Source organism: Schistocerca serialis, chromosome 1 (assembly GCF_023864345.2).
Source record: "Schistocerca serialis cubense isolate TAMUIC-IGC-003099 chromosome 1, iqSchSeri2.2, whole genome shotgun sequence".
In the NCBI taxonomy this organism is placed as follows: domain Eukaryota; kingdom Metazoa; phylum Arthropoda; class Insecta; order Orthoptera; family Acrididae; genus Schistocerca; species Schistocerca serialis.
In genome coordinates, this window is record NC_064638.1 from 681545929 (window position 1) to 681570212 (window position 24284).

Sequence of the window (24284 nt, forward strand, 5' to 3'; positions counted from 1 at the left end):
CAAAACTGTTTCACAGAGGAAGACCGCACTGCAGTTCCTTCTCTACATCCTCGCACAAACGAAAAAATGGCTGACATCGAAATAAGTGTCCAAGGAATAGAAAAGCAACTGGAATCACTCAACAGAGGAAAGTCCACTGGACCTGACGGGATACCAATTCGATTGTACACAGAGTACGTGAAAGAACTTGCCCCCCTTCTAACAGCCGTGTACCGCAAGTCTCTAGAGGAACGGAAGGTTCCAAATGATTGGAAAAGAGCACAGGTAGTCCCAGTCTTCAAGAAGAGTCGTCGAGCAGATGCGCAAAACTATAGACCTATATCTCTGACGTCGATGTGTTGTAGAATATTAGAACATGTTTTTTGCTCGAGTATCATGTCGTTTTTGGAAACCCAGAATCTACTCCGTAGGAATCAACATGGATTCCGGAAACAGCGATCGTGTAAGACCCAACTCGCTTTATTTGTTCATGAGACCCAGAAAATATTAGATACAGGCTCCCAGGTAGATGCCATTTTCCTTGACTTCCGGAAGGCGTTCGATACAGTTCCGCACTGTCGCCTGATAAACAAAGTAAGAGCCTACGGAATATCAGACCAGCTGTGTGGCTGGATTGAAGAGTTTTTAGCAAACAGAACACAGCATATTGTTATCAATGGAGAGACGTCTACAGACGTCAAAGTAACCTCTGGCGTGCCACAGGGGAGTGTTATGGGTCCATTGCTTTTCACAGTATATATAAATGACCTAGTAGATAGTGTCGGAAGTTCCATGCGGCTTTTCGCGGATGATGCTATAGTATACAGAGAAGTTGCAGCATTAGAAAATTGTAGCGAAATGCAGGGAGATCTGCAGCGGATAGGCACTTGGTGCAGGGAGTGGCAACTGACCCTTAACATAGACAAATGTAATGTATTGCGAATACATAGAAAGAAGGATCCTATATTGTATGATTATATGATAGCGGAACAAACACTGGTAGCAGTTACTTCTGTAAAATATCTGGGAGTATGCGTGCGGAACGATTTGAAGTGGAATGATCACACAAAATTAATTGTTGGTAAGGCAGGTACCAGGTTGAGATTCATTGGGAGAGTGCTTAGAAAATGAAGTCCATCAACAAAGGAGGTGGCTTACAAAACACTCGTTCGACCTATACTTGAGTATTGCTCATCAGTGTGGGATCCGTACCAGATCGGGTTGACGGAGGAGACAGAGAAGATCCAAAGAAGAGTGGCGCGTTTCGTCAAAGGGTTATTTGGTAACCGTGATAGCGTTACGGAGATGCTTAGCAAACTCAAGTGGCAGACTCTGCAAGAGAGGCGCTCTCCATCGCGGTGTAGCGTGCTCGCCAGGTTTCGAGAGGGTGCGTTTCTGGATGAGGTATCGAATATATTGCTTCCCCCTAATTATACCTTCCGAGGAGATCACGAATGTAAAATTAGAGAGATTCGAGCGCTCACGGAGGCTTTCAGACAGTCGTTCATCCCGCGAACCATCAGCGACTGGAACAGAAAAGGGAGGTAATGACAGTGGCACGTAAAGTGCCCTCCGCCACACACCGTTGGGTGGCTTGCGGAGTATAAATGCAGATGTAGATGTAGAATAAAAATTATCAGCAATGGCGGCTGAAGACTTCCGACATAAGAATGAAATTGTCAAAGAGGGCTGAGGTGCGGTCACAAATGCACGGCAATCACCTGACTTTAGGGTGGGAAACTGTCCCTAAAAGCGGGAAGAATCGGTGATGATCAACGGTATGAAGCTGCAGAAGGCAATGGAAACCACTGCACTGAAGCAACACAACGTGTATCCACAGGGCATATGACCCATAATTTAAATGTTTCATGATGGTCTTTCCACTGGTAAAAATTTCCGGTCTAGTCCCTCACTGGGATCTCAGCAAGGCATCTGACAAGGAAAAGGTGACCATGAGAAAAAGAAAGAATAACTAACGAAGGCATAAAGTTTTACAATTCGGGGAGTGGAATGTTGGAAGTATGAAAGCGGTGGGCTAGCTAGAAAATCTGAATGGTAATCTCGAAAAATCTGTTCATGAATCACAAGAGAATGAGGTATACTTGAAAAGGCCGGGAGTTAGACTACATCATGGTCTGGCAGAGATTCCGAAATCAGATAATGAAGTGCAAGTAATACCCACACGCAAATCTAGACTCAGAACACAACTTAGTAATGACAAAAGTAGGCTGAAATTTAAGAGACTAGTCAGGAAGAATAAATGCGCAAATAAATAAGATACGCAAGTACTGAGAAATGAATAGACGCTTTTGAACTTCTCAGAGGCTGTAGATACTGTGATAATGAGTAGATCAGTGGGAGTTGATAACTGCGAAGAAACTATCTGATAACGGAAGATATACTTCAGTTGTTTACCAAAAGAACGAAGTACAAAAATATTCAGAGATATTCAGGAACACAGAAATACAACTCGCTTAGGAATGAAATAAACAGAAATCTTAGGGAAGCTAAGACGAAATGGCTATATGAAGAAAGTGAGGAAATCGGAAAAGAAATAACTTCCCAAAAGAGTGACTCAACGTACAGAAAAGTAGAGGGAGAGTACATCGAAGAAAGACGAAAGTAACGAGAAGTAGTAGAAATGAGAACAGGAGAAACGTAGTATTAGGTTTGCTGATCATGAAGTAGATGAAGTTAAGGAATACTGCAAGTTAGGCAGCAAGATAACCCAGGACAGATAGAGGAAGAAACACATAAGAAGCATAGTAGCTCTTGCAAAAAGGACATTCCTGTCCAAGAGATGTCTACAAGTATCAAACATAGGCCTTAATGTGAAGAATGTACGTTTGGAGCAGAGCACTGTATGATGGTGAAACATGGACTGTGAGAGAACCGAAACAAAAGAGAATCGAAGCATTTCAGTTATGGTGCTGCAGAAGAATGTTGAAAATTAGGTGGCCTTATAAGGTAAAAAGTGAGGAGGTTCTCCACATAATAGGTGAGAAAAAGAATATATGGTAAACGCTGAAAAGAAGAAAGGACAGGGTGATGAGACACTTGTTAAGACATCAGTAAATAACTTCTGTGGTAATCGAGGGAGCTGTTGAGGGTAACAACAGTAGAGGGAGATAGAGATTGCAATACATTCAGCACATAATTATGGACCTAGGTAGCAAATGCTACTCTTAGAAGAATGCTGACACAAAAAAAGTTGTCTCACAGTTTAATATCTCCGTGAGTCTTAGATGGTGCTTGAGTTAGTGCTCGCCACCGACAATCACATCTACGCACAGTGGGGATTTTCATATCATGTTTTCTCACGTGCATTCTTAATTATAGTCACTCACATGGGGAGGTTTGTCTTCTTCCAGTTATGTGCCAATAGTCGGCGCAATGAACACACAAGAAGTGTGTGGATCCTCAGTACAGATCATCTGCCTCATTCCCATTCTTTGCTCTACGTTATGGGGGAAGCTGCATGGGGCGCTCACTGTCTGGTCAACCTACCATCGTTTTTGTCACACGGAGAGTATCTGAATGTGGCCCATATTTCTATAGTTTCGGAATATTATTGTTTTCCTCTCTCTTCACGAAACAGAAGGCCACTATGTTTCCTTTATTTAGATCGAATGCACGTAGGTAGTAGGGTAAAGTGGGCGTCGCTCACTCTGTATTGTTACCAAATTTATTCAGCATGGCGGATCCCAGATGGCGGCCATAGATGCCGCAACGTCGCACTGATGTCTCGACAGGAAATTCAAATTTTGGCTGGAAAATAGGTCAATTGGGCTACCTCCACTAACCTAACCCCACCCATACCACCACCCTCTTGACACTTCCCATCGCCTGCCTGGCCCATCTGGAAAATAGTAGGAAAAGGACTCAGTCTGTGCAGCATATTGTTTATTTGAACAATTTGAGTTGCCATTGCTCAAGCACTAGACGGTAGCTTCATCCAGACTGTTCACCTTGAGGTCCGGAGACCAACTGACCTAGTTCACAACACTACCACCAGAGGGTACTGTTGGCCCTCCCCCTCTTCACATTACCACCACCAGAGGATGCTGTTGGTCCTTGCCTCTCCCCTCCCCCTCTACTTCCACAATGTAATCCAAGATGGAGGCCACGCGAAAAAATGGCGGTAAATTGGCACTGTGTTGAGCTGCTGGGAGGACCTGGACAGTGGGCTAATATAGCATCAACAAGACATTATTTAAACAGTTTATTTAAGAATCTTGTTTCTTTATTTCCGAAATCGCAATAAACCTCGAAATAGACATTGGTGTTTAAACAATTTAAATAATGTTGAGCAATTGTGGTACTTTTTCTTTATTCCAACAGCCAAAGGAACCATGCAATTCCACTGACACATAATAAACATATATGAAAAACTTTCTAGTGCACACTCTGTGCACCAGAGTCGTGGACGCTAGAAGAAGTCATGCGCTGGGCTGCTTCACACCAGCCACTGGCCAGCAGCAACTGTAGCACCATGCTAGCAATTCCTGTCTTGCTGGAAATACCCACAGCTTTCCTCCTCATCTCTGGTGCACTTGCATCCTTTGTGACACATCCATACCCCTTGATGTTGAATGTGAACTGCTTCAGGAGTTATTAAACCTGGTGTTTAAGCAAAGTGCAGAATATTGTGACATACATATCTTGAATATGTCACAAAACTCTTCAAATGCTGCTGCTCCAGAAGATGTGCCTCAGAAAATATTAATTAAGGAATTCACTTCATAAACTGTTTATATACCATGAAACTACTACTCGAAACACTCTTGCACACAAAGCACAGTGAGGACTGTAGCTGAAACTGCTACCATCGCGATACTCTGAAATTACATGAATATTTAGTTTCTAAGCTATGCAAAGGAGAGATGATTCGTCAATTGTGGATTAAATTTCCAATCCCAAAATCGATATCAGCTGCACTATCCGATTTTACATGCCAAAACGTCGATATTTGGAAGTCGAAATTAATGTGTCTGTAACTCTAAATAGGACACCCACCGCTTTCTGCTTGTTTGAAGGTACCGCCAGAGTGAGAAAAGTTTCTGAGTCCTACAGCTGCTGTGGTGTTCATTACTTTTCTGAAACTCTGATTGGGCTTAATTTATATTTGCTTCTCGAGTCAGGGTTGTAAAGCCTCTTAATCTTTATTTTCTTCACTTTTCGAAGCACACTGGTGTCTAAGCACAGACGAGATCAACAGAACAATTGCATACCCAAAGGTTCATGACGTATTTCTTATACCATAAAAGATCGTGAAAAAGAAACATGAATAAAATTCGAAGAACTGTTCTACAGACGAAGAAAAGGCTGAAAGTTTCGGTGAATCTTTGATGCCCTAGAAATACTATTCAGGAGATGCTCTAAAGCCACAATGGTGGGTGGGGAATGGCATCCCACCTCTCCAAACCAGAGGAGGTAAATCGCTGAACACTCGAACAAAGAAGATACCATGTAACCCCCAGACTTCATGGAACTTTTCGTAGATACCATGCCTCTGTCTTGTTCGAGCCAGTCGGCGGACTCTCCAATCCCCACATAAAGGATATCTTGTGACTCTCGGACATAATGGAACTTAATGTGAATGGAGTATTCTGACGGGTTCTCGCTGAATTTTCCCAACAATTTGCTGCTTCCGGTGTGGGAGCACTGTCCGCCACATTCTATAGATGGACAGATTACTAGAATTTCAGTGGCAAACTATTTTGTACAGATCGAAAAGCATACAGCAGTCGTATGACATTGACAATCAAAACCTTCAAGAGTGGTCTACAGATCATGAAATAAGGATACTATCGTCAAAAACAGTTCCTCGATTATACAGTTGAGGAAAGCTTGAAGTTTTCGACGTGAGCCGGCCGGAGTGGCCGAGCGGTTTTAGGCGCTACAGTCTGGAACCACATGACCGCTACGGTCGCAGGTTCGAATCCTGCCTCGGGCATGGATATGTGTGATGTCCTTAGGTTAGTTAGGTTTAAGTAGCTCTAAGTTCTAGGGGACTGATGGTATCAGAAGTTAAGTCCCTTAGTGCTCAGAGCCATTTGAACCATCTTTTTTTTTCGACGTGAAACGGACCTCCAACCAGGCTATATCACCACAAATGTTTTGAACGAAAAGAAAATAATTAATGGTCGCCAGCCTACTAGGGCAATTTACTTCCAATTTACCGTTGTCATGTTATTTACACTAATTTTAAGTGAGTATGTAATGATAAAGAAAACTGAGAAGTAACTCTTACGTTATATTTGGCATTAAATTTTGAAAAAGGCAATCGAGTAATGATTTGAAAATACGTGATTAAACTGTACGTTAGTACCGAACTTCTTTACGTGAACAGTGACTTTCAGTGACCTCAACATAACGTCATCAAAGAAATTTAAAGACTAGCAAGTACTTTTTACTTTGCCGTTACTTACTTTGCAAAATGGATTTCATATTATTGTCTGAACAACTGAGCCTTTTTTTTACTGACTTGAGCCGGCAGGACTGGCCGAGTGGTTCTAGGCGCTACAGTCTGGAACCGCGCGACCGCTCCGGTCGCAGGTTCGAATCCTGTCTCGGGCATGGATGTGTGTGATGTCCTTAGGTTAGTTGGGTTTAAGTAGTTCTAAGTTCTAGGGGACTGATGACTACAGCAGTTAAGTCCCATAGTGCTCAGAGCCATTTGAACCATTTTTTACTGACTTGAACAGAATTAAATACTAGAAAGCGTACCAAACCAAACAGCCATGTGCTCCAAGCTATGTGTAAAACAAATAAAACTTCTGCACTCTTAATTTGTGCATTTCTTTAGATTTGGGTTTTTTCCAGTGATTAATTCTCAAACTTGAAAAATGAACTTGCTTTATTTTAGTCATATTCTGAAACCTCTTCTGTACAACAGTTGATTGAAAGTACATTGAGGTTAAAATTCTTAAAAGTGAAATTATTCATTAATAAACTGTGTGTAACTATTCAATTTGTTTCTTATGACACTCAGCATATAAGGAAAAAAAAAAAAAAAAGAGAACAAGTATGCTGCTAGGTAACAATGTCTGGGGGCAACGCGGACACAATCGCCCTGAACTTAGCTGATTATTATTTAAATAAATTTTATCAGTCAAATCACATTCAATTGTGCTACTGTGTTAGCCATTAGTACTTTCTACCAATGAACAGTCTTACTTCAGTGCTTGTACGAAACTCGGGGCCGACGACGAAACTGTATTGCTGGAACTGCTGCTGTTGTTGAAGATTGTAGTATCTTGTGGAGCCACAGCTAATTACAGGAACGGGCAATCCTAATTAATACAGCTCCTTCCGTCCGTCTACTGTCCGTACTCCTGCTACTAGTCATCTGGCCGGCACGCGTACATGATGCCGCCGATGTGGTACTCTCTACTGCGAGAGTGGTCAACACCACACTTCTGCACACTACAAGCACTGGAACCCGTCTCCCTCTCTCTCCTCACGCTCCGCGCAACAACTCCCTACCCAAAGATTTCACAACGCACAAGCACTGCTATTATCATTGCTAAGCGATGCAAATAACAGTTCCTTTGGCTTTTTCCCGGAGCTTATGAGGCGACTGGTAGTTCCACTTGTATTTTTTAACGAATACCGAAAACACTGATGTAACACATTTCGAATCATCCCTGTACTTCACAGAGTCAACTCAGGTGTTAATACATATAATTTTATGTGCTTCTCATGTATAGAGAACCAGCAGATATCTCTTACATCTGTTTTTCACATCTAGGTGCGAACAAACACTTCATAATCGATGTTCTCTCAACCAAATAAAGATGGGAAATGTGTAGAATTGCGTTACAAGCAGTCAATCAATCAGTTTACTTGGTAGGGAATAATTGTCCAGTGCAGACACACACCTTATTGAATCTTCTCAAATTTCATGGAGAATACTCGCAACACACGCAATCAACGAGGCTGCCCAACACATACTCGGCATTAGTTCACTATCCACCCACCCAGCGAGCGACGCGGTTAAGTCACTTGCATTCTTGTACCCTGCTTTATTAAGCTCCCGCACGCCATGCAAAATCGTCCTAGGAAAGCAGACACCTATTTATCACTGTAATTCAAACTAAATACTACGACTGCAGTCCCAGTTTGGCGTCATCCGACAGTGAACAACGTACCGAGAATACCTCCTCCCGATGGCTATGGCACTGGAAATATCAGTATCTATATTCTTCTTATGACGACATAATTTTCCACGTAAAATCTTTAATCCCCTTTACGGCTGCAGTTGCGCTGAAATCGCATCCTCCCACGCCAGATCCATACCTCCCTTACAACAGGACATAGACACTTTCCCTGCACATATCGGAAAAATGATCACAGGAACTTTGCACCCCAAGACATACTTTAAAAGCCTGCTGATCTCAGCGAATCCATCACACATCCCCCACTAAGTATAATACTTCGCCAATAACTGAATGATGGTGACATGAAATACTATTGAGCGAAAATCCGTGATAAATGGACATACCTGATTCGTTTTTCCTGTGAATGGTACCAGAGTGTCTTAGTAAGAGAGACGTAATCAGCTTACGAGCCACGACTGCAACGACTATGTTACTGTCACCCTGCATAAGAAATGGTACTGGTTCTACATGTGCACACAAGTATCGGTAACGATATCCATTTTAAAAACAAAACAAACTTTATAAATTGAGGTATGGAATTGGTACCGAATGAAGTGACTTCCACACAAATATCGCGACACAGAATACAGTCGACCATCTAATTTTTAACCGACCCAAGCGCAGGTGCACGACGCCGGGAGTGTGAGCTTGAAATACAATCATGATTCTCACTAAATTTAGAAAGTGGCTGCGGTGGATGACCAACCGACTTTGTGGTAAATATCTAGTGCTGTGACTACATACGGTGCCTGAGCTTATGGTTTTTGGGATTTATCTGTCTTTACAGTAGATGTACAAGTGGCTGTTGGGCGATAGCTATATGCAGGATGCAGAGGTGATGATTTTGTATGGTGCAGGATACGAACAGTGTTTACTGGATATTGTAGTGCAAACGTTTGTGGCGATGAAACCTGGATGGAGATCGGTTTCACGCCGAAAAATTCAAGCTTTCCTCGATAGCAGTGTAATTGGGGAAGTGTGTCTGGCGACAGTTTCCGTATTTCGTGACCTGTAGACCACTCTTGAATGGTTTAACTGTCAGTGTCATATGACTGCTGTATGTTTTTCGATCTGTACAAAATAATTTGCTGCTGAAATTTTAGTAATTTGCCGATCTGCAGGAATTCGTGGACAATGCTCCCACACCAACAGCAGAAATTTGGTGGGCAAATTCAGTGAGAACCAATCAGAATACACCATTCACAGGAAGTCACATGACGTCCGAGAGCAACAAGACATGCTCTATGTAGGGACATGAAACAGGAGAAGAGTGGGTGCAGTGAGGTTATAGGAGGCAACCCAACTGACATATTTTCTCACCAAAATTTGAATTTCCTGCCATGTTGTCAGTGCAAAATTGCCGCATATATGGCCGCCATCTTGGAATTGCCATCTTGAATGAATATGGTACCAAAGTACAGTGGGGCAATGCCTACTTTGCCCTACTACTCACATATTTTGAGTATTGTGTGTGTGCTGACACAGTATTAAATGGCGTCGTCAGCCGGACAGTTAATCCCTATTGCAAGCTGTTATCTACCTGCGTTGGTGTTATGAGCAGTAGTCTGTAAACCTCAATACTGCCATACTATCCCGTTATAACTGTTAGGATCGTTAATGACACGCTCATACTGTGCACCTAGGTAGTTTGCAATAGTGTGGCTACACTACTTACTTTGTTCACAACGTTCCAATTCTCCTTCTTGCTTCATCTATGTGCACACTTAACTTTTGTCCCTCAAAGAAACCTAGGTATCTACTGAAGGTATTTTTCATTAACATTTATTGCTTTATACCGTGATTGGTTCGCATGATTGGTTCCCCTTTAGTGTTTTCGGGCGCACCGATTACATCACTGTGTGCGATTTCTTCGACGTTTCGTTGCGGAAGAATCATCACACCTTCAGCCGCTGAAGAGCCATATGAAGCTGAATGGGAGTCTTCATATTCGAATACCCATAAGGATTGCCGAAAATTACAGTATCACATCAAAAGTAGCCAATAAAAATTAGTGAACGTTAATAATGAGTGTCTCTACACTTCGCCTTTACGACAGTTTGATATCTGCTAGGGACGCTGTCAGTGTGGTAGGTGAATATTTGCGGAGGAATGGCTGGCCAATCTTCCGCGAGAGCAGCAACCAGGGAAGGTAATTATGTTGGAAGCTGGGATGTGGAGTCGAGTTGACGCACATTTCCAATGTGTTCCATTTGTCCTATTGGCCTCAGGTCAGGACTCCAGCCAGACCAGTCCATTTCAGGAAAGATGTTGCCCATCTTCTTCAGATGAACAGGAGAGGTGAAGGGAGTGGGTAAGATTCTGCTTTGTGATAGGGTACACTGTCGTACTGATACAAACAATCATCCTTTCCCAACCGCCTCTTTACTGTAAGCAGTACACAATGTCGTACAATGTTTATATTCTTCTGCATTTAGCGTTTTCTAAAGCGAAATAAGGGGAACCAACGTAACCACGAGGAACACGACCTCCTCCATACTACACTGTTGGCCCTACAGAAGGCGATATGTAACGTTTTACGGGCATTCGCCCAAGCCGGGACTGACACAGCGTAAAGCGTCATTCATCACTCGATATCACTCCTTTCCAGTCATCCACTGTCCAGTGGCCTCGTTCTTTACATCACCTCAAGCGTCGCCTGACCGTATAAATGTTTGGTTTTTAAGGAGCTGATCCGTGATTGTACCCCGCTCCTTTTCTACATCTACCTCTACACAGATATTCCGCAAGCCACCATACGGCACATGGGGGAGGGTCTCTTGTACGAATACTAGTAATTTCCTTTACTGTTCCACTCGCAAATAGAGCGAGGGAAAAACGGCTGTCTGTGTGCGTCCGTATGATACCTACTTTCTCGTATCTTGTCTTCATGGTCGTTATGCGCAAAGTATATTGGCGGCAGTAGAATCATTCGGCAGTCAGTTTCATATGCCGGTTCTCCAAATTCTCTCAGTAGTCTTACTCAAAAAGAACGTCGCGTTCCCTCCAGGAATAAACATTTAAGTTCGTGAAGAATCTCCTTAATACTTACGTGTCGTTCGAACCTACCGGTAACCTTCTAGCACCCTGCGCACAATCACTGTGGTAGTTGGACTCCTGTATCACTTTGGGAGTCACCGATGACTCCTTTCTCTGTTTTCATGCGGGTTTTTGCAACCACCCTCCGTAAAGCTCGACGGTTCAAGTTCTTCAGTACAAGAAGTCCACCCGTTCTTGGTATAGTGTGATTGTTTCTTTGGGTTTCAACTTCACAATCACAGCACCAACATTCTAGTTTAGGATGTCTGAAACGCCCTCATTGGATTTCTTACTCATCTGAATCCAATAGCTACTACAATGATTGAAGCCACTGTGCTCTCCATTGGTTCTCTACTGACAGCACAAGCTGGCCCGCTCCACCCCTCCCCCCGCTCCTCCACTGCCCCCCCCCCCTCCTGCCACATTTATGCTGGCGTTTTCAGTGATATCTAGTTGTCAATTCTGCAATACACATAGGTGTCTGGATGCTTTTGATCAAATGCTGTATCTGTCTTGGAGCGCTGACTAATATTGGCGAATTTTTCAGATTAAATTTTGTAAATTTGTGGTAAAGTCTTATGAGACCAAACTGCTGAGGTCATCGGTCCCTCAGCTTACACACTACTTAATCTAACATAAACTAACTTACGCTGAGGACAACACAGACACCCATGCCCGAGAGAGAACTCAGACCTCCGAAGGGGAGAGCCACACGGACCGTGACAAGGCGCTTCCCCACGCGGCTACCGTGCGCAGCTTTCCATATTAAGATCTGGTAGATATGGAGGATGACTCAGGAGGGCAGAGAGGCTGCTGTTCCCATCTAATACACATTTGTGCAATACTTATGCCGTGACATACGTGTTGAGTTCCTCTATGAACAATACGTCTGGAGTATAGAGCACCGACTTTGGAGGGACTGTACTTTGTGGGTATTCTTCAGTCCCTTTGACTTCTCATTTAAAGATCGGGAGGATACATTAACGAAACTATCTGCAACGCCACCACTGATACATTACCTAAAGTTCCCGTCAACCGAAGAAATATTCTCCTGCATCCTGGTGTTATGAGCAGAGGCCTATCCATCCAATTAAAAATGTTATGCACAGCTGTGGAGGTAAATAGTTTTTACAGAAACACCCAGTAATTCCGTCTCGACCAGGATTCAAACCTACAATCGAGTATGCTCCATCGCACTAGTGTGCATTAGCAACATCATCTACAACTCGTATTTGCATCATTCAAATCCATAGTGACATTTCTTTTTATAGTGAGTATAAAACTTAGGGCACTCTGCTACAAATAAAATTCGTATCCCGTCCCTTGGATTACTACACGCAAAGCTGTAGTCCATCAAAAAATGTACAGTGATACCATGGTGCTATAGTCACAATTGTTCTTACTGATATGTATTGTCTTTGATACGAGAATATGTGAACAGTGTAAAAGAGAGTGATTCATTGAAATTCGAGTTAAGGATGTTAACATTTGTAATATTTTATCTAATTTATGTCATGTTCCTTACGTATGTAGCCTTGCGCTCGATTTATGTGGCTGTATTCTAGCATTTATAAGGCTCACATATGACGATGACACGTGTATATGTCGGAGGATTTTGACGTTAGAAATGTGCTGAAACACAGTGTGGGTGAAGTGTTACTTCCACCAATCTGTAACGTACTACAACAGTATAAACGGCTTGTACCATTCTGCTGGATGTCCCAAAAAAACACCGAAAAGCAAGAAAAAGATGTCTAGTAAACACGTGTTCTAAAATGCATACTTTGAGCGCTACAAGCACTTGTTCAGTATGAGAGATGTGTTTCACACTAGCAAATATGAATAAGTTCTCATAGATCTTAAAGTATGCGTTTTAGACCCCACATTTAGCGACATTTTTTTCTCAGTTTGGTCCATAGTAACTCCTCCCAAAATATGGAAAGCAAAGTCTTTGTAGTAGGAGAGATTGTATGTTAGAGCCCACGTTTACTAGACGTCTTTTCTTGTTCTGGTGTAATAAACCTAACCCTAGGGCTTGTCGGTGTTTCTTGGGACACCCTGTATGTTGTTTTTTAGTGGCTGCAGTACACCACTGGATTATGGCCTTAATCCGAAATTGTAATTGTGAAAATGAAAACTGTATACAGTCAGTGACAAATATAATACCTTTTAAACTTTTAAACTGTTTTGTCAAACATTCCATTGTCAATACGAATTAAAGTATGTAAGGTGGCAGCTTGAGTGAATGTTAATTTCGCACCTTACACGAGATTTTATACATCGTAACAAGTAGATGGATATGTCGCCGGACATACTTCGGCGACAGTGAACAGATTTGCTTATCAAAATGTACAGTTTGTAATGCAAAGGGGTGACACTCGATTCGATGGTATTAACACACCGACCCCAAATCCTGCATGTCAATGAGCAAAAGGTGAAAAAAGCTGCTGGAAGAAACGTTTTAGTTTGGGGGCAGATGCGAGTTGAGCCGTTACGGGCCACATACGATGGAAGGATTCTAAGAGGGGTTGGTGACCCAGAGCAAGACAGACAACGAACGTGCAGGGTGACACAGTGAATGGAGCAGGTAGCGGTCCTGCGCTTCTTGCAACGGAGAAATTAGAAAACTGTGTTGGACGATTTTCAGATGGATACAAACAGACTGGCGACGCAGTTGATCATGTGAAAGGCCTGTGGTATGCTCAAGATGTACAAGTGTAACTTTTAGGCGTCATATCCGATTGGTTGAAATAAATTCGGAAGGAGAAAAAGGGGCGTTTATGCGACGCGGTTTAAAGATAGGCCCTTCGCGATTGGCAGGGGTAGTTTGCAGAAGACGAAAGGAACGCTGCCATTGCTCTGGAAAAGCCGTCACGTGAAGCGCGAAAGGACATATGTGGGGACAGTTTGCTGTGAAAGACACAATACCGAAAATTTCGGGGAACCTCCTCTGAACCAGCGTCAAGTGTAGAACAGAGTGCATCACTCCCTCTACGACGCAAAGAGAGAATTTTGTGTGAACACTGCGTTCATTTTGGCTGACATTCAGCTAGAAATTAGCTGAAGAGTCGTTGAGCTCTGATAGTTGAGAAACGAAACAGCCACGTGGTTAATAGTTCTTGCGAGAACTGAGAGGGCGTTGAACCATACACACTGCTCCATCTCCGCATGTGCATATCGCCATATTTTTCAGACTAGGGACGAGTGCATCCTTTTTCGCCTAACAAGAAACGTAGGACAGTTTCAGCTGATAAAATCAGTAAAAATTTTGGATTAGCTTTTTATAGGATTTTCAGAGGGCGAGAGCAGCCATGCAGGTGACGGCATATCGCAGCTAAAGGTAAAATGCCGCTCGCAGAGGCATAAAATTGTTGGATCACCAGCTTTTGTTCACTGCGAACTCGAGCAACTTTGAGTAATCTTTTGTTCATCTTGTTAAAATGGTTCAAATGGCTCTAAGCACTATGGGATTTAACATATGAGGTCATCAGTCCCCTAGACTTAAAACTACTTAAACTTAACTAAACTAAGGACATCACACACATCCATGCCCAAGGCAGGATTCAAACCTGCGACCGCAGCAGCGCGGTTCCGGACTGAAGCGCCTAGAGCCGCTCGGCCACAGCTGCTGGCGCTCGTCTTACCACAAAAACTAACCATCCTCCGTAGACTTGATTGTCATCCTAAATAGTACCGAACTTAGAACTGGAATCGGATGATTTGTCGTACTATCGGCTAACTTCACTTTCTAGAAGTAAGAAAAATCTGGTAAAGAACCTTCTATTTAAATTTGATATTGTAGTCTTTAGTGTTATTTCTGCTAATAAGTCCGTAATGTGTTATACTGACAACTGTCCTGAAATTGCCATGTCACAATCTGTGTAAACTGGTGTGCTTCTTTCACAATAATAGAGAAATTAAACCAAATTTACGGTTAAACATCTATGTACTCTGTCATAGAATAAGGGTCCACTCTTCTTCTTCAGTAGCTCTACAGCCCTTGGTGAGCCTTGGCTTCTTCAACAATCTTCCTCCACACTTCTCGGTTATTTGCTGCTCTTTTCCACCCCCGGATTCCCATATTGCTGATATCCATTATTACCTCATCGATCCATCTTCTTCTAGGTCTCCCTTTTCGCCTAACTGAATGGATCATACCTTTCATCATTTTCTTTGGAATTCTATCCTCTGCCATTCTCTCCAAGTGTCCTAGCCATCGTATTCGCTGTGATTTAACAAATTTTACTACACTCCTGGAAATTGAAATAAGAACACCGTGAATTCATTGTCCCAGGAAGGGGAAACTTTATTGACACATTCCTGGGGTCAGATACATCACATGATCACACTGACAGAACCATAGGCACATAGACACAGGCAACAGAGCATGCACAATGTCGGCACTAGTACAGTGTATATCCACCTTTCGCAGCAATGCAGGCTGCTATTCTCCCATGGAGACGATCGTAGAGATGATGGATGTAGTCCTGTGGAACGGCTTGCCATGCCATTTCCACCTGGCGCCTCAGTTGGACCAGCGTTCGTGCTGGACGTGCAGACCGCGTGAGACGACGCTTCATCCAGTCCCAAACATGCTCAATGGGGGACAGATCCGGAGATATTGCTGGCCAGGGTAGTTGACTTACACCTTCTAGAGCACGTTGGGTGGCACGGGATACATGCGGACGTGCATTGTCCTGTTGGAACAACAAGTTCCCTTGCCGGTCTAGGAATGGTAGAACGATGGGTTCGATGGCGGTTTGGATGTACCGTGCACTATTCAGTGTCCCCTCGACGATCACCAGTGGTGTACGGCCAGTGTAGGAGATCGCTCCCCACACCATGATGCCGGGTGTTGGCCCTGTGTGCCTCGGTCGTATGCAGTCCTGATTGTGGCGCTCACCTGCACGGCGCCAAACACGCATACGACCATCATTGGCACCAAGGCAGAGGCGACTCTCATCGCTGAAGACGACACGTCTCCATTCGTCCCTCCATTCACGCCTGTCGCGACACCCCTGGAGGCGGGCTGCACGATGTTGGGGCGTGAGCAGAAGACGGCCTAACGGTGTGCGGGACCGTAGCCCAGCTTCATGGAGACGGTTGCGAATGGTCCTCGCCGATACCCCAGGAGCAACAGTGTCCCTAATTTGCTGGGAAGTGGCGGTGCGGTCCCCTACGGCACTGCGTAGGATCCTACGGTCTTGGCGTGCATCCGTGCGTCGCTGCGGTCCGGTCCCAGGTCGACGGGCACGTGCACCTTCCGCCGACCACTGGCGACAACATCGATGTACTGTGGAGACCTCACGCCCCACGTGTTGAGCAATTCGGCGGTACGTCCACCCGACCTCCCGCATGCCCACTATACGCCCTCGCTCAAAGTCCGTCAACTGCACATACGGTTCACGTCCACGCTGTCGCGGCATGCTACCAGTGTTAAAGACTGCGGTGGAGCTCCGTATGCCACGGCAAACTGGCTGACACTGACGGCGGCGGTGCACAAATGCTGCGCAGCTAGCGCCATTCGACGGCCAACACCGCGGTTCCTGGTGTGTCCGCTGTGCCGTGCGTGTGATCATTGCTTGTACAGCCCTCTCGCAGTGTCCGGAGCAAGTATGGTGGGTCTGACACACCGGTGTCAATGTGTTCTTTTTTCCATTTCCAGGAGTGTATGTCCCTGCCTTGTATTAACTCCTGTAATTCAGCATTGTAGCGTATTCTCCAGCCTTCTTCCTCCCTTATTGGCCCATAGATTTTGCGTAGTATTTTCCGCTCAATGCTTCTTAGAGCATTTTTATCATGTTCTGTCAACGTCCATACCTCTGAGCCGTATGTGATAACTGGGCGGACTAGGGAATTAAATATTAGCAATTTAGTTTTTCTTGTAACAAGGCTACTTTTGAAAAGCTGCATATTTGCAAAGTAAGCTCTGTTTCCTGCTTGTATTCTTTCCCTTATAGCCTTTCCAATACTGTTATCATTTGTTATTAGGGCTCCAAAGTAGTCAAAAGAGGACACTCCATTGAAGCATTTCCCATTGATGTTTAGGTTTTTAGGGGTTCTTCTGGCCTCAGATTGTGACATTACCATATATTTTGTTTTGTTTACATTTACTATGAGGCCAGTTTTTAAGGCTTCTGTTTCCATTGCCCGGTATGTTTCTAGGAGTGTATTGGTATTTCTTCCTACTATAGCAATGTCATCAGTGTATGCACATATCTGGCTAGTTTTCATAAATATGGTGCCTCTTTTGTTGATTTTATTTACTGCACTATGCAGGGCAATGTTGAATAGGACAGTGGAGAGACTATCCCCTTGCTTCACACCTTTATTAAGGTCAAAGCTTTCACTTGTTCTGCTAAGGACCTTTACTTTTGCTCTCGTCTCTGTCATTGTCATTCTGATGAGTCTTATTAATTTAGCACATATACCAACTTCTTTCAGTATTCTGTATAGTTCTTGCCGATTTATGCTGTCAAAGGCTTGTTTGAAATCGATGAATAAGAAATGCTGATCTATATCATATTCATAGAATTTTTCCATCATTTGCCTTATCACAAATATTTGATCAGTTGTTCCTTTGCCCGGTCGAAAGCCACACTGATATTCCCCTAGTATGCCTTCTGCACACTTCCGTATCCTTTCGTTTAATATACTTGTGAAGATCTTATAAGCTGTACTTAGGAGTGTTACACCTCTATAGTTTTCACATGCTGTTCTGTCCCCTTTCTTATAAATGGGGACTATTATTCCAATTTTCCAATTATCTGGCATAGTTTCTGTTTCCCATATATCTGATATTAATGTGTGCAGTTATAAGGGTCCACTCCTAACCCCAAAATTTTATTCTAGTGACGTTAACGCAGTCACAGGGTGTTGTTGATGATGTCTGAGGAACGCGAAAACGAGTGGAGTGTCAGAAGTAAGTAACCTGTGTTATTCCAGCATTTTTTTGTAGCTATCGTGGGAAAAAGAAGATACGATAGACACACGAGCTTTGAAATGAAAATTATTTGGCTGAATTGTTACTGCACCAGACAATACGTTCCATCTTGGTACCCTACATACAGAAACGTACGCAGTAGAAGCACCGGGGTCATCCTCGAGGCGGCGCGCGAGCCAGCGGCGCAGAGCGGCTGCGGAACGGAGAGGGGCTGCCGAGGCCGCTGCGGCGCTGTTATGGGAGACAACTCCATCCACGAGTGTGCCGCGAATCGTGATTCGCATTGTGGTCCCATCGCGAGCACTAATGGCGCCGAAATTAAGCAGTAATCGCTATCGACCGCCGTGTCTCGCGCAGCTCCCGCCATTCTTTCCGCGATATCATCGTCGCTGTACAGCGCGCGGCCTCATGAACTCGCCGAAGCTACGACAAAAACCTCTCTGGAACTATCGCTGTTCAAACTCCCCGTTCTATCAGTTACTCATAAAAAATTTGGTAGGCGAAGTTAGCTGTCGTTGCGCTGCAGTAGAAGTAACGATTACCGAAATGGTATCTGTCAGATCAACCCACTTCCCTTCACTGACGACCAGGTAGTCGTAGGTGGAGATCGGGCTGATGTTGAGTACGTGTTTCCGAAGTTTAAAGACAAATATAAAAATCGAAACAAAAAATTAGCTGCACAGGGAACAGACATCTGAAGGTTGCAAACAATGTCATATGCTTCAAAATGGTTCAAATGGCTCTGAGCACTATGGGACTTAACTATTGAGGTCATAAGTCCCCTAGAACTTAGAACTACTTAAACCTAACTAACCTAAGGACATCACACACATCCATGCCCGAGGCAGGATACGAACTTGCGACCGTAGCGGTCACGCGGTTCCAAACTGAAGCGCTTAGAACCGCACGGCCACACCGGCCAGCAATGTCATAGGCGATCAGGGTATGTAAATCTTTTAAGTATCTGGGGATTGTGGTATCAGCAAACGGGAAATGTGAAGATAAAATAAGTAATAAAATACGCAGGGTAAGAGGGCCCCACATCGTTTGGACTCGGTCATTTAAAATAGCAAAATATCAAAAACGACGAAACGGGTGATCTACCTGTCAGTATTTGAAAATATAGCTGTGTATGGAGTTGGGAAGTCAACAAGCGACAGAGAAACAAGTTGTTTCCGCTAGAAATGGACTTTTTAATGAAATTGTGGCACGTCCAAGCTGAATCGTTCTACCAAATACCAAAGAAAGGGGAGCAATGGATGTCGACAGAACGACGATAGAGACTAAACGTCTAAAATGGTATGGATATCTAGAAAGGGTGACTGCTGTGTACGGACGCAGGAGGAGCTGGCCACTGCTCGCGAACTGCTGAACGTGTTGATGGCCGCGGTCAGCCGTCTTCAGGCTGCTGCCTCGGAGTGTAGCGGCAGAGGGGAGTCTGGTGCGTCGCATGGAAAAACCCCAGGTGTTACATGCTTCACCCACTGTCCCTGCTGTCGAGACATCTTCGCGGGTACCGGGCGCGGTTGGGGCACCCTCTCCCCAAGGGGAGTTTTGGGATCAGCGGCGTTCGCGCACGAGGCGGAGGGTAAATGTGGAGGCTGGCCGTGTAGCATCGCCCGCTCTGCCTGTGAGTGGTCATATGGCTGCTCCTTCAGCAAGGTCCGAGCAGGCACACGGGGCGAGGGGTTAGTTATTGGGAGCTCCAACGTTAGGCGGGTGATGGAGCCCCTTAGGGAAATAGCGGAAAGGTCGGGGAAGAAGGCGAGTGTTCACTCTGTCTGCTTGCCGGGGGTCTCATTCGAGATGTGGAGGAGGCCCTGCCGGCGGCGATAGAGAGCATTGGGTGCACCCGACTGCAAATTGTTGCTCATGTCGGCACCAATGACTCCTGCCGTCTGGGTTCAGAGGTCATCTTCATTTCGTACAGGCGGTTGGCGGAATTGGTGAAGGCGGAAAGCCTCGCTCGCGGGGTGGAGTCAGAGCTAACTATTTGTAGTATCGTTCACATCCGCCACACACCGTTGGGTGGCTTGCGGAGTATCAATGTAGATGTAGAACCGATCGCGCTCCTCTGGTTTGGAGCCGAGTGGAAGGCTTAAACCAGAGGCTCAGACGATTCTGCGGAGATCTGGGGTGCAAATTTCTCGACCTCCGCTATCGGGTGGAGACATGTAGGGTCCCCCTGAATAGGACAGGCGTGCACTACACGCCGGAAGCGGCAACAAGGGTAGCGGAGTACGTGAGGAGTGCACATGGGGGTTTTTTAGGTTAGAGAATTCCCTCCCTAGGCCCGACAAGACGCCTCCTGAGACGCGGCAAGGTAGGAGTAGGCAAAATGCAACAGGAAACAACAATATTAATGTGCTAATAGTAAACTGCAGGAGCGTCTATAGAAAGATCCCAGAACTGCTCTCATTAATAAACGGTCACAACGCCCATATAGTACTAGGGACAGAAAGTTGGCTGAAACCAGACGTAAACAGTAATGAAATCCTAAACTCAGATTGGAATGTATACCGCAGAGACAGGCTGGACAGTGAAGGGGGAGGCGTGTTTATAGCTATATGAAGTGCAATAGTATCGAAGGAAATTGACGGAGATCCGAAATGTGAAATGATTTGGGTGAAGGTCACGGTTAAAGCAGGCTCAGACACGGTAATTGGATGTCTCTATAGGCCCCCTGGCTCAGCAGCTGTTGTGGCTGAGCACCTGTAGGATAATTTGGAAAATATTTCGAGTAGATTTCCCCACCAACTTATAGTTCTGGGTGGAGATTTTAATTTTCTGGATATAGACTGGGAGACTCAAACGTTCATAACGGGTGGCAGTGACAAAGAATCGAGTGAAATTTTTTTAAGTGCTTTATCTGAAAACTACCTTGAGCAGTTAAACAGAGAACCGACTCGTGGCGATAACATATTAGACCTTCTAGTGACAAACAGACACGAACTATTTGAAACAGTTAACGCAGAACAGGGAATCAGCGATCATAAAGCGGTTACGGCATCGATGATTTCAGCCGTAAATAGAAATATTAAAAAAGGTAGGAAGATTTTTCTGTTTAGCAAAAGCGACAAAAAGCAGATTACAGAGTACCTGACGGCTCAAAACAAAAGTTTTGTCTCAGGTACAGATAGTGTTGAGGATCAGTGGACAATGTTCAAAACCATCGTACAATATGCGTTAGATGAGTATGTGACAAGCAAGATCGTAAGACATGGAAAAGAGCCACCGTGGTACAACAACCGAGTTAGAAAACTGCTGCGGAAGCAAAGGGAACTTCACAGCAAACATAAACATAGCCAAAGCCTTGCATACAAACAAAAATTACGCCAAGCGAAATGTAGTGTGAGGAGGGCTATGCGAGAGGCGTTCAGTGAAATCGAAAGTAAAGTTCTGTGTACTGACTTGGCAGAAAATCCTAAGAAATTTTGATCTTATGTTAAAGCGGTAGGTGGATCAAAACAAAATGTCCAGACACTCTGTGACCAAAATGGTACTGAAACAGAGAATGACAGACTAAAGGCAGAAATACTAAATGTCTTTTTCCAGAGCTGTTTCACAGAGGAAGTCTGCACTGTAGTTCCTTCTCTAGATAGTCGTACAGATGACAAAATGGTAGATATCGAAACAGACGACAGAGGGATGGAGAAACAATTAAAATCGCTCAAAAGAGGAAAGGCCGCTGGACCTGATGGGATACCAATTCGAATTTACACAGAGTACGCGAAGGAACTTGCCCCCCTTCTTGCAGCGGTGTACCGTAGGTCTCTAGAAGAGCGTAGCGTTCCGAAGGATTGGAAAAGGGCACAGGTCATCCCCGTTTTCAAGAAGGGACGTCGAACAGATGTGCAGAACTATAGTCCTATATCTCTAACATCGAACACTTGTAGAGTTTTGGAACACGTATTATGTTCGAGTATGACTTTTCTGAGGACTAGAAATCTACTCTGTAGGAATCAGCATGGGTTTCGAAAAAGACGGTCGTGTGAAACCCAGCTCGCGCTATTCGTCCACGAGACTCAGAGGGCCATAGACACGGGTTCCCAGGTAAATGCCGTGTTTCTTGACTTCCGCAAGGCGTTCGATACAGTTGCCCACAGTCGTTTAATGAACAAAGTAAGAGCATATGGACTATCAGACCAATTGTGTGATTGGATTTAAGAGTTCCTAGATAACAGAACGCAGCATATCATTCTCAATGGAGAAAAGTCTTCAGAAGTAAGAGTGATTTCTGGTGTGCCGCAGGAGAGTGTCGTAGGACCGTTGCTATTCACAATATACATAAATGACCTTGTGGATGACATCGGAAGTTCACTGAGGCTTTTTGCGGATGATGCTGTGGTGTATCGAGAGGTTGTAACAATGGAAAATTGTACTGAAATGCAGGAGGATCTGCAGCGAATTGACGCATGGTGCAGGGAGCGGCAATTGAATCTCAATGTAGGCAAGTGTAATGTGCTGCGAATCATAGAAAGATAGATCCCTTATAATTTAGCTACAAAATAGCAGGTCAGCAACTGGAAGCAGTTAATTCCATAAATTATCTGGGAGTACGCATTAGGAGTGATTTAAAATGGAATGATCATATAAAATTGATCGTCGGTAAAGCAGATGCCAGACTGAGATTCATTGGAAGAATCCTAAGGAAATGCAATCCGAAAACAAAGGAAGTAGGTTACAGTACGCTTGTTCGCCCACTGCTTGAATACTGCTCAGCAGTGTGGGATCCGTACCAGATAGGGTTGATAGAAGAGATAGAGAAGATCCAACGGAGAGCAGCGCGCTTCGTTACAGGATCATTTATTAATCGCGAAAGCGTTACGGAGATGATAGATAAACTCCAGTGGAAGACTGTGCAGGAGAGACGCTCAGTAGCTAGATACGGGCTTTTGTTAAAGTTTCGAGAACATACCTTCACCGAAGAGTCAAGAAGTATATTGGTCCCTCCTACGTATATCTCGCGAAGAGACCATGAGAATAAAGTCAGAGAGATTAGAGCCCACACAGAAGCATACCAACAATCCTTCTTTCCACGAACAATACGAGACTGGAACAGAAGGGAGGACCGATAGAGTTACTGAGGGTACCCTCCGCCACGCGCCGTCGTGTGGCTTCTGGAGTATGGATGTAGATGTAGATGTAGATAGCCGACGAAAAGAGAAAGTGTGCAGATAGACCCCACTGGAAAGAAGACAACGTGGGCGACGTAGGAGGAGCTAGAGTTCAGATGTGCAGAATGCAATGGATGCAATAGGGTTACAGTATAAGGATACTGACGTTGATAGAGTAAGTGGAATATGGGAAGCAAGGAAACGGTGCCAGCTGTAGAATATTCACCATATGATACAATGATATTCTATAAGGTTTCAGGATTGCAGCCACAATTTCTCAGCTGGCAACGATTCAGCCATCTTCAGGTGTCCACCACGGGAGACTGCTAGTTTTTTTCTTTCTTGATTATTAGTTCGTTCCCTTGCCCCTATGGGGCAGATGACGGCAGTCAGTGACACAATCCGCCGCTCTTCAACCGCGAGACATTACAGTTACAGAAAAGATGAGGTGAAACTTACACAAAGGTGATAAAAAGTGAACATAAGAACATAATATGGGGAGAGACAATGGGGTTAAAATATGACGACAGGGAGATGTTCTTTGAATGATACAGTTGAAAAAGGTCCACATACAGATAAAAATACAATGGGAGATGTGCGAAGTTCATAAAATACATCGGAGCCTCAAACAAAAGACAAAAATTGGCCAGAGTATTAAAAGTCCACAGCAGAACGACAGAACTCAAAAAACACTGCACTAGATGGAGCATACATGACGAAGATCAAAACTGTTGGAAGGGATCTGCCGAGGGAGGGGAAGCCTGAAAGGGGGGAAAAGAAGGGAGAGGAGGGTGCAGCAGGGGAGGGGGTGCTGGAAAGTCAGGGATGAGATAGTGAGGTCAGGTGGCGCTCATAGGTGCAGGAGACGGGCAGGATGGGAAAGGGAAAGCAAGCCAGGAGGGAGCACAGAGACGTGAAAGCGGTTTGCTGGGGAGGTAAGGGGTGTAGGAGAGAGGAAAAACCGTTCAGGGGAAGGGAAAAGGAGTGGAGAGGGAGCCATGAGGGGAAGGGGGGAAAGGTGGGATTAGGGTTGTAGGAGGGGTGGAT